The sequence below is a fragment of the Papaver somniferum genome, chromosome 1 (assembly GCF_003573695.1).
Source record: "Papaver somniferum cultivar HN1 chromosome 1, ASM357369v1, whole genome shotgun sequence".
In the NCBI taxonomy this organism is placed as follows: Eukaryota; Viridiplantae; Streptophyta; class Magnoliopsida; order Ranunculales; family Papaveraceae; genus Papaver; species Papaver somniferum.
The window spans coordinates 25,282,906-25,295,608 of record NC_039358.1 but is presented as its reverse complement, the minus strand read 5'-3'; positions in this window follow the sequence as shown (position 1 = coordinate 25,295,608).

Here is a 12,703-nt window from a genome sequence, read left to right as displayed (position 1 = left end):
CTGAAACCTTTTGGGGTTAGTGTGAGATTTAACAATCAATAGGGCGGACGGCCTACTGTCATCTAAGAGTGCATGCATCTTGGGATGGAAACTGTCTTCTACGATTTATGACACTGGAAAGAATGTGTTTCCCCTGAAAAATTAAATTTAGTCATCAACCCTCGTTTAGCTCTCTGTTCACCCGTTCATTGATAATATTCAGGGCCTGAATTACTTGCTTCATAATTACTTGCTGTAAGATTCTCTTTGAGACCTCAGTTAGTGGAAGAAGTGGTCGTTCTTAGCTTTTGGACATACTGGCAAAACATGGAAGAAAACGAATCTCAAAATTTGAAATTAATGGTAGCTGAAAATTGCCTGAAAAGCAAGGCAGAATTAAATTTTGAATCTGGCGGTGCCAAAAGTGCATTGGGGGACATCTGCTTCCTGAAAGGGAATAACCCCTTTCTGGCGTAACTAAGTTTTTGGGAAGCAGAAAAGCTCCCCTCATAATAAGTTTTCGGGAAGCAGAAAAGCCCCTAAAAGTGATTATTAATTTTGAGCTAGTTCAAGAGAGCAGGCGCGGATATTAATCCCCCATTAATCAACATGGAAGAAGCAGAAGAAGTGATACCTGATATGATTGGTGTACCAGGTGTAGACATATTTGATTTGTTCGGTATAAAAGATGGAGAAGAATTTAGTTACATAATTGGAGATAGAGAACTGTTTGAAATCTTCAAGGAAGGTGTCTGATGTAATCTTGAAACATGGTACAGAATTGATGAAAGATGAAAGTGAATTTAGTTTGGAAGAAATATTTCGATGAAGGCGCTACAAGAATGATGAAAGATGAAGCAGAATTGAATTTCACTGACAGAGACGCTGATGATGAAATATGAAGCAGAATTGAAATTCAGTGACAGACGCTGAAAGTGCGCTAGCGGATGCATATATTGCTTCACAACTTAATCCTAATTTACCAGGAATTCAACAACAGACTGCTGCGTATAAAGTTCATGTTGCGGCTTCTGTTGTAATACAAATTGATCATCTAAATAATACCACAGACTGGTACGCTATATTGGGAATTACCGATGATGATCCGGTTGATATAGAAACTATCAAGAAAAAGTGCAAGAGAATGGCGTTAATGCTTCATCCAGACAAGAACGAATCCATCGCTGCCGAAACTGCTATCAAACATGTAAATAATGCAATGGATTCCCGATATAAAGAGTTTTCTTGATCGTAAAAGAATGGAGCGGAAACAAAGTTCATTATCCTCGGTGGCGCCATGGCCTTTGTTATTCAACCTAATGAAAAACAGTTCAACAAAACGTCTACACCGCCATCATCTTGGTCATCATTATTTGATCTTGAAAGAATGAAGCAGGAATGCGCGCTAGTCGAGGTAAGCCACATTGTTCTAGCAAGTGCAAAGTCGAGATTGAAGAGAGACGGATTTTGTCAACCTGAAACTACCATATAGTCCCATGAATAATACTAGGTATCACCCCGGCCTACGACCGGGGCTCAATTTTTTTCGATTTTTTTTTGTTTGGTCGGCTGGTCATCTTCCACAAAATTTTAGTCATTAACAAAACTGATTAGATTAGAACCGTCAAACATCGACCCTATAAGTTAGTTGGGGCCCGACCCTAGTGTTTTATTGGTAGGGTCAATTTAGCCGTGGCCCCCAAATGATGTCCTAGTGTTTTGTTGGTCGGGTCAAATTAGTCATGGCCTCTTAAGCATGTCCTAGTGTTTTGTCGGTGGGGTCAAATCTTGCCCTAATGTTTTGTCAGTCGTGTCAAATTATCCGGGACTTGTAGACCCGGCCGTGGCCTCTTAAGTATGCCCTAATGTTTTGTTGGTCGTGTCAAATTAACCGGGGCCTCTTAAGTATGCATGCCTTAGTGTTTTGTTGGTAGTGTCAAATTAGCCGGGACTTACAACTCCCGCTGTGGCCTCTTAAACGTGCTCTATTATTTTGTTGGTCATGTAATGTCAAATTAGCTGGGCCTTACGGCCCCGGTTGTGGGCCCTTAAACTCTTTCAATATATGGCATTAAGGAAAATAAAAATAGTAGGAAATCTAATTATATTAGAATACCGGTGAAGGTTTATTCTACAAATTGGGTTGGCTAGACTCAATATGGCGTCGGTTAGTGCAGTGAACTTAAATTAGGAGTAGGCACCTTCCGTCTTATCGAGCAAACTATTATTTTATGTATGGAACACCACATGGCTTAAATTTTGTAGTAGCTTCATTAAACCAACCTATGAATAGACAATCGAAAACAGAACGTGTATCAATAGCTTCACAAACAAACTATACCTGCAAAAAATAAGAAGACTACACAACCTACCTTTACCAAATAAAAAGAGTATACGACCTATGTTTACCAAATGACCCATTAAAAGGAGATTTTTTTTTTTTGATCAGTTTAGAAAGGAGATTTATGAGGCAATTGTTCAGCGCATTGAAGAAGTAACTGTCTTTAAAAACAATGATCCAACATAGATACTATATGCACTACGTAAGTGTTCATCTACATCTAAGTATATAAGAAACTACCTTTAAGATCTTGGAGAGATTAGTCATAGGGACCCGTGACACGACCTCTGAAATTGGATCTGCACATGGGGAAGGCATCGTCCACGTCCCAGTCAATTCCTTTTAGGGGAACTTGGGCGCAGGTCCAAAATTCTTTTTTTTCTTACAGCCAGGTCCAGAATTACTTTTCCCTACGGTCACGCCCAACATTATTTAAAATCATTAAAAACGTGCAGAGTTCCTCAATTACCCTTCACCGGTTTTATTAACGCCCAAAAACGGTCGGAACCATTTGTTTTCTCTTCTTCTCATTTTTTCTTCATCCGTTCTTCTCATTTTTTCTTCATCCGTTTTTCTATTCCTATTCCTCCATAAACACTGTAACGGATGATTGATTATTGAAGTTGATCAAACCCTAAAAATCAATTTCAAACTCTAAAAAACATTAACCCTAGAATTCAGTAGAAATTAGGTACTAAAATGGATGAAACACCGACAAAAACACGTCTTCAGAAATCAAAAGAGAAGAAATTAGGTACTAAAACTAGTTTAATTGATCTCATTCTTGCATGCATTCGGTACATTTGATTTTATTAATTTTCGATTTTAATTTTTGTTCTTGATGCTTCAGATGAAAAAGGAAAAATGAAGTCGAAGAAACAGAAAAAACCCGGTGAGATTTATCATTAGCTTCATCTGTCATTGTTTGATTTTGTTTTTTTTTTTAATTTATTTTTTTAATCCTGAATACCCTTAATTTTTTTTGAGTTATCACTTTATTCTTCTTCGATTTTAACATAATTTTCTCCTCAATGTGATTTTACCTTCTGATGTTGAAGATGAACAAGAAGAAATTGATAGTGTCGAAACACTGAAGGAGATGCAAATCAAGGCAAAGAAAGCAAAGAAAGCTGCACCAAAGGAAGTATTGGGTGATGCAGATAATGAGGATGATAATACAAATAAGCAATGTGTTGTCTATAAACAAGGTGCGTTGAATTCCTTCATGTTCCTGTTATGCATCAGTTATGCACCTTAACAAAAATCAATGCATGACATATTATTCAGTTCCAATATTAAATGCATGACTAGTTATGCACCTTAATAAATCAATGCATAACATGTTATGCAGCCCAATATATGAATGCATGACCGGTTATGCATTTTTCAATATTGAAAAGGAGTTAAGCAGGGTTGTGTTTTTAAATGCATAATAAGTTATGCACCTTAACAAATCAATGCATGAAATATTATTCAGTTCCAATATTAAATGCATGACTAGTTATGCACCTTAATAAATCAATGCATAACATGTTATGCATAGTTTAGACTTGCTGCATCACAGGTTATGCATATAAAACAATGTTGTTATATTTGTTATGCATTCCTTTGTTGTTCTAAATAGCAGTTCTAAAATGCATTTTTTTTGTTCTTTTTTTACGCAGTTAAACCTAAAACCAAATCTACAGTTCAAGGAGGTACTTATAGAGCAGGTTTCCTTAGGGTAGGTCACTTGTTTAGTAAGATAAAAGACAGAGGTGGTTTGAATCCGTTGCAGGCTAACATGATGAATGTGTGTGTGTTTGGAAAGTTCTATAACTGGTTATATGCTGCAAACATGGCATACTTGGATGGTAAGAGCAACAAGCTGATAGATGAAGTCTTTCTATCATATGACCATGAAGAATTGAATCAACATTCATTCAAGTTGTCTGAAAACAAGTCCATAGCATCAACGTCTAGTGAGCTTGCTGTTACATTTCTGATTCCAAGAATTGAAGGAGACAGAGGAAATGATATTCTGACTTCGAAGGCAGAGATAGAGATGACTCAGTCACATCCCCTCGTCAAGCAATTCCCATTCAAAAAAAAGCCAGGATTTATCAGCAAAGATCCCAAAGCACGGGTAACAAAGGTGTGGATAGATGATATTGAAAGGCTGGTGTTGGAAAAACTTGATAAGAAAGGTCATGAAGAGGAAGTTGTCTGCCTTATCTGCCTTTACATGCTAGTCGTCTTGTTCTTTTGTCGTTCAAGTGGAGACAATTTAGATGTCTCGTATGTTGGTTTGGTTAAGGATTTGGAAACCATGGACTGTCTCTTTTCCTGATCTTATTCATGAACACCTGATGGAGAGCATTAAGACTGTCAAAAGAAACAATCTTCATATCAGGAATTGCAGTGGTTGCACTATATATTCTCTTGTGAGTTAGTTTTTTTTTTAGTTTCATAACATCTGTCAATAAATATTACTTTCTTGGATACAGAATATCTTATTAGTTATTATTTTTTGCAGCTTTGGTTGGCTGAGCATTCTAACATAGATGAGATATCATCAGACATCGTCAAGGTCATTTCCAGTGCTACACCGAGAGCTGCGAAGTGGGACTTGGCAGCAATGAAGAAAGCAATGCTCAATAAGAATATTACGTTCTTAAAGGTACCTGTTTGTGAACATTTCATGATTTATAATTGACCTTCATGCATCTATGACTGTATCTCTAAATTCCTTAAAAATGAATGCATAATAAGTTACGTTAGCAAAAAATGATAACTGCATAATAAGTTATGCACCTTAATAAATCAATGCATAACATGTTATGCAGCCCAATATATGAATGCATGACCGGTTATGCATTTTTCAATATTGAAAAGGAGTTAAGCAGGGTTGTGTTTTTAAATGCATAATAAGTTATGCACCTTAACAAAAATCAATGCATGACATATTATTCAGTTCCAATATTAAATGCATGACTAGTTATGCACCTTAATAAATCAATGCATAACATGTTATGCAGCCCAATATATGAATGCATGACCGGTTATGCATTTTTCAATATTGAAAAGGAGTTAAGCAGGGTTGTGTTTTTAAATGCATAATAAGTTATGCACCTTAAAAAATCAATGCATGACATATTATTCAGTTCCAATATTAAATGCATGACTAGTTATGCATTGTTTAGATTAGCTGCATCACAGGTTATGCATATAAAAAATGTTGTTATATTTTTTATGCATTCCTTTGATGAGTGTCATTAATCATGTTGCAGTATAATGAGAAATTTAGAGATGAGTACAGTGCAATGGAGATGGAATTCTGTGAACCAAGAAAACCAAGAAAAAGGAAAGAGATATATGATCTCGTCGCAATGAATCTTGAAGAGAACAGGGACAAGTATGAAGAAGCATTTCTGGATGCGATTAAGATCATTGAACAAGAAACGTGTCCCCCCGATAGTGCTGAAGCAAGGTTGCAGATCATTGAAGAAAAGCTGAAAGACATGAAGCAGACTCAGGAGAGGAATAGACAGAGTGGAGTAGACTTCAATGAAAAGTTGTATAATTACGTGAAGGAATTGCTTGTTGATTGTGGCAACATAGAAGTGCAGGAGGAGTCGTCAGGTGGACCTAGTGTCAATGTATCATCAGCTGAGCCAAGCGACCTACTGAGCCAAAACTTTCCAAGGAATGAGACTCTTGTTGAACTGGTATCTTCAACCGAACCACCTACACAAGAATCAGTGCCAGAAGTTATCAGACTCGATAGCCAAGACCAAACGGCTAGTCAAGGTATCCAGTCTTCACCTTTCAAGTTCATGGACATGGAAAAAGCTGTTAATCTCTCCAGCGAAGACAAGGAAACAGAAACTCAAGTGGAATTGGAGACAACACCAAATATAGCAACAACACAAGAAAGACTTGAAGCACAGGAAAGAGACTTTTTGGCCGGTGGGATGATGACATTCTTCCAGAAACTCAGAAGAAAGCAGAAGAATATGTGGTGCCCACATTTAATCTGCATTTATCACAACCTGCTGCTGCAATTAAAGATGATGCTGGTGGACCACAAGAGCAAGCTGAAAATCTGCAACAACCCGCTGTTGAGATACCACAACATCAAACTGAAGAACCACAACAACCAGAAGAGCCAGTGGCTGAAAAGACACAACAAGTAGCTGTTGAGATGGTTGTTGATGCAGAGAAGGAGATGGTGGTTGAGAATCCTTTAACTCCTGGTGCCACACAAGATGCTGAAAAAGAAAAAGGCTATAATGAAGATGCTGAGATGGAGACCGTTTCAAAAAACCTGGTACCTCTTCTTTTATTATAAACTGTTTACTATATTGTTGTTTTGTTGTTTAATCAACTATTTACTTAATTTCATAATAAATTGTTTATATCTAACATATTTTGGTTACATGAATCTCTAGGAAGAAGACGTAGGAGGGGAGTTTGTACCAAGAACAGAATTTTTGAAGAGGTCATCATTGAAGAAAAAGTCAGTATTGAAGCGAAAAGCAAACAAGGCAGAAGAGGATGGGAAGCAACCAGGAAGCAAGGTAAGAAGAATCAAGGAAAGGACAACATGCAATCAAAGGACAACCAGTGTACTACTCAAAGATTGTGAGCTAGGGAAGCAGAAGAAGCAAAAAGACAAGCCTGATGAGAATAAAGTTGAAGAAGAAAATCCCCGTACGTCTACTGGATTTCCGTTCAGAAAATTACCTCCGCTGGAAACAATGGAATGCTTTCAAGATTACAAGGATACAATAGAAACAGCCATGATGGAAGTACTGAAGACATACTTTGAGAATGCCAACAGCCTGTAAGTACATCAAAATTACCTTTATGCTTGTTTGCATAATATGTCATGCAGCTCCCAATGTTTAATGCATGGTTAGTTATGCATTGTTTAAAATATCTACATCACATGTTATGCAGCTCCAATGTTTAATGCATGTTCAGTTATGCAAAAAATGTTGTTATATTTATTATGCTTGTTTAAGAAATCAATGCATTACAGGTTATGCTTCTGATGAAATAAATGCATAACAAGTTATGCTTAAAAAAAACCCATGCATAACACAACCCTCTAGTTTATGGTTCTGCCGCATGTCACTTGAATAAAAAATCTCACCAATTGTGTCTTATGTCATCTGCAGAAATTCGGCTTGGAGTATCAGAGAAGGAGAAGACCCGTACTTGTGGGATATTCGGATTCACGGAGATATAATAAGGTAGCTAATGAACAACGAATACTTAGAAGACCAAGTAGTACGCTACTACAGTTATAGGTTGTTCAAGAAGCGGGAAAATGAAAAGATGGCTGATAGTGTTGAACATAGGTATGCGGAGTCTGCATTCATGATGCCAGATGCTTGGGTAAGTCAAGAAAATAAAATCATTTTGCTGCATAACAAGCCATTCCTGCATATTATCTTATACCCATATAATTACTTCAGCATAAAATGTTATGCAACTAGATTGAACTACATAACAAGTTATTTAGCATTGTTTTCTGCACCTGTTGTGCACCCTTTCAATTGCATCCACTAACTTTTTTTTCCTAAAAAATATTTCTTTTGCAGTTCTTTGTTAAAACAAAGGAGAAAGATGGGATTGCCAAATTTGTTGGAGAATTCATCTTGAATCTCCCTATTGAAGTTGAGAGAATGTTCATTACAATGAACTATATGACAAAGGAAAACCCTGCTGGTACACATTGGACATTGTTAGAGTATGACTTTTCAGAGGGTGAGTGGAACTACTATAACAGTGTTGAAGGCTATAAATCGAACTGCAAGAAACAAGCTCTCATAATGGCAAAGGCTTGTATGCCGTATTTGATCCAAAGATATGATGAACTGAATCTATCACCACAAATCGTGGATATAAAGCGGGAACCGCTTGTATACAAGGATATTTTTACCAAGATTGTTCCTGAACAAGGTCATCACCCCGACTGCCTCATATTTGTATGCTATTATATGAAGATGAGCATGAAGTCTCAAGTCAGGAACAAATGGCTGAAGTTGGGAAAAGAAGATGCTGTAGAAAAAGCCAACAAGAAAAGAGTAAGTCTGGTATTGAAAATGCTGACGGATCTTAGAAACAGTTGGTCGATAGATGCCAATGAAGACATCTGGGATGATATTGCGCGTCAATGTGATGAAGATGAGCGTCAAATGTGAAGCTGTGCATAATAGAAAGGCTCAAACATAACTTTGTTTTAACAACCTGTGTGTTGTTGGTAGGTTGAGAAATTTAACTTGGGAGTGAAAACTAATGGGAAAGTAGTTAGTAGTTCTTGTCAGAACAACTTATGTTATCTTGTCGATGTTTATAAATATATTTATTATATATCAATGCTGGTTTCAATGCTTCTATTTGCTGCAATCTTATTTCATTTAACTGTACTATGATATAAATCTTACAAGGAAAATGAAGGAACAACAGGTTACATATAAACATCTAAATAACAAGTTATGCAACAAAATAAACCTGAATAACATGTTATTCCTAATAAAATAAATGTGCATGACTTGTTATGCAGATGCATGAAGGAACCACATTTGCATGAGTCGTTATGACGCCATCTTTAAAAGAATAAATGCATAACAGATCATGCATCGTCGAAAAACAATTCATAAGAGATTATGCATCTTCAAAACAATAACGCATAATACGTTATGCATCATAAAAACTAATGCATAACAAGTTATGCATCATCAAAAACTAAAGCATAATCCATTATGCATTTAAGAATAAAAATGAAAACATTATCTGATAGAAGCAGAAAAACACACAGTGAAAAAAAAAGTATTTTTCATAAAACCAATACAAAAAAGAAACTAAGTACAGAAAAAGTACTTGTTCATAAAAACTAATACAGAAACTAATGAAACAAAATAAACCTGAATAACATGTTATTCCTAATAAAATAAATGTGCATGACTTGTTATGCAGACGCATGACTTGTTATGCAGATGCAGATGCATGAAGGAACCACATTTGCATGAGTCATTATGACGCCATCTTTAAAAGAATAAATGCATAACAGATCGTGCATCGTCGAAAAACAATGCATAAGAGATTATGCATCTACAAAACAATAAAGCATAATACGTTATGCATCATAAAAACTAATGCATAACAAGTTATGCATCATCAAAAACTAAAGCATAATCCATTATGCATTTAAGAATAAAAATGAAAACATTATCTGATAGAAGCAGAAAAACACACAGTGAAAAAAAAGTATTTTTCATAAAACCAATACAAAAAAGAAATTAATTACAGAAAAAGTACTTGTTCATAAAAACTAATACAGAAACTAATGAAAGAAAAATGAATAAGGTTCAAACATAAAAGTAATAGTCTGAAGAAACAAACAAGATAATTGCTCTTCTTTAACTTCCCTTAGGCTGCTTCGGCGGCTTCGGAGGCTTCTTGTAACAGGTAGGATTCGTACATGTTTGCTTGTTATGATGACCAAGCTCAAAACAATTACCACAGCGAATAGCTCTCCAGGGAGGCTTCTCATATCTGCTCAAATGCCTATTAGCTTGTGGTCTCCCTGGCGGCCTCCTAACATCAGGTACATCGATAATATCATTACCTTCATAAACTTCAGGCCTGTTATAGTTCGGAATAGGATGAATTGCGTGACTGTAGGCATTATTGAAGTATGAAGTAGTGAAATAAGGTTCAACAAAATCATATGGATTAGAACCAGACATTGTTATCGATGCGAAAGCATGCACACATGGAAACCCATAGACGCGCCACCTCTGACAGGTACATGTCCTTTCCACAAGGTTAACACTATGAGAACTGTCCCCACCTTTCACTTCATAAACATGAGTATCGGACTGTATAACCAGCCAGGTTAAACCCCCATCAATAAGAGCCCTCATCTTATTTTCATTCTTTGGTGTGAGAATTGTTATGAAACTATTACCCGTATTCCGCCTTTCTGACATCATACTCATCACATCCTTCCTTATCTGATCCATAAGAGCATTTTCAGGGAGCTTCTTGTGTACCTTGATCAAACTATTGAAGGATTCATCAAGAGTAGAAGATGTCCTACCATACCTACAACCCTGGAAAAAGGGATTTGACCATTTCTCTGGAGGGATATCTTCAATATAGTCGGCAACCCAACCACAACCAAGACCCCTAATAGTAGCGATGGCAGTTTGGAAACCTTCGCGACTAAGAGCATAAGCAGCAGCTTGAAATGAATCAATAGCTGCACCATACCTTTCGTCAGATGCATTAATAGGTAAGTTCATCTTAAGATGATAATAACAGAAACTATGGAAGGCTCCAGGAAAGTAAAATGGAATCGCTCTCTTTAATCCTTATGCACGATCAGATAAAAATGTGATTGGCCTTTGATCATGATCAAGAACATTACTCAAATTCCTCATGAACCATTCCCAGTTATCATTATCTTCACCAGGTACCAGGGCCATGGCTAGTGGGAAGAAGCCTGCACAGAAAAAAAAATATAAAATCAAGCCAGCGTCTACATGAAGTATGTGCATCTAAAAAAATGCATAATGGCTCATGCATCTAAACTAAACAATGCATAAGACATTATGCATCTAAAACAGAAATGATGCATAACCATAAAAGTGAAAACAAATAATGCATAATGTCTTATGCATCTAAACTAAATGATGCATAAGACATTATGCATGTGCATAAAAAGGATGCATAAAATCAATAAGTGAAAACCATAATGCATAAGACATTATGCATCTAAACTAAACAATGCATAAGACATTATGCATCTAAAACAGAAATGATGCATAACCAGAAAAGTGAAAACACATAATGCATAATGTCTTATGCATCTAAACTAAATGATGCATAAGACATTATGCATGTGCATAAAAAAGGATGCATAAAATCAATAAGTGAAAACCATAATGCACCTAAAACAAAAAATGTATAATGTCTTATGCATATAAAACATAAATGATGCATAACCAGAAAAGTGAAAACAATAATGCATAAGACATTATGAAGCAAAAATAAATAATGCATGAGACATTATGCACATATATAAAAAGGATGCATTATCAGAAAAATTACCATTTTCAGCATTGATAGCGGTTGCAGCCATGAGGCATCCTCTATATGTCCCTGTAAGAAAGGTAGCATCGACATAAACCATGGGTCGAAGGTAACGGTAACCATGGATGCATGCCTAGAAAGCAATAAAAAGACGCACAAACTTATTTGAAGGTGCCTCATCTTCTAATTCAGCTGAACTATCCTCGTTCGCTTCATGTTCATCCGTTTGAACTTGAAAATTAATCCAACTCCCAGGATTTGTGCTGCGAATGGAATCTACATACCATGAAAGATGCGAATACGACATGCCTTCATCACCAAATATATCCTCATACACTTTCTCTCTTCCGTTGTAAGCTTGGTAGTATTTCACATTGATCCCGTAGCTAGTTTTGAAAAACTTTGCCAAATCAGATGCTTTGAAACTCGGATCACTTCGGATTTCATCCTTGATCAGACTAGAAACAAATTTACTGCTGAGCCTGTGGAAAAGCCTTTCAGTTCCAACACCACAGGTATGACTGCTCTCATATTTCTTAACCTTAAGCATCCTGTTTTCAACATCAACATCACAAACCTTATACTCCCAAGGGCAATTTTCTTTTGAGCATTTTGCATAGAACCTGCTAGGTTCATTCTTCTTATATACAAGAACACGCCCAGCTTTTAACTCGTATTTCTTCACTACGATACGTACCTCTACTACACCTCCAAAAAACACTTTACCAACTTCACCAAGTAATTTATCCCAACCTTCAGTCCTAAGAACCTTGTTAACAGGCACAGAACCATCTTCAAGGAAATTCACCATAGCTTGTTCGGGTTCAGGTTCTATTACACGACTACTTGAAGCTCTACTACGACTTCTGGAAGAATTACAGCCAACTTCGACAAGTAAATCAAAGCTCTTCTGACCTTTACAGTGGCAACGAGATACAAAACATTGAAGCAGAATATCAGAATCAACTCGCACAAACTTGCTTCCATCATTAAAGGAAAATCTGACATGATGCGGTAATAAACGAGTCCAGTTCTGGCAAACGACTGTCTTCAAAGACTCCAAAGTTGTGTTGACATCAACAGGATGTGCTAAGAATTCACTGAAGTAGTGAATTACAGCTAGTGCACTACCCACAGGCATTTTCACCCTGCAAAACACAAAAGAGAAAAAACCAAACATATCTATCCTGCATATTGCTTCACAAAAATTCTTACTCAAAATTAAAAGATCAAATCAACAACAGCAAACAATCTACATTAACCATAATCAGATGAGAAATCAACAGGATATCAAAA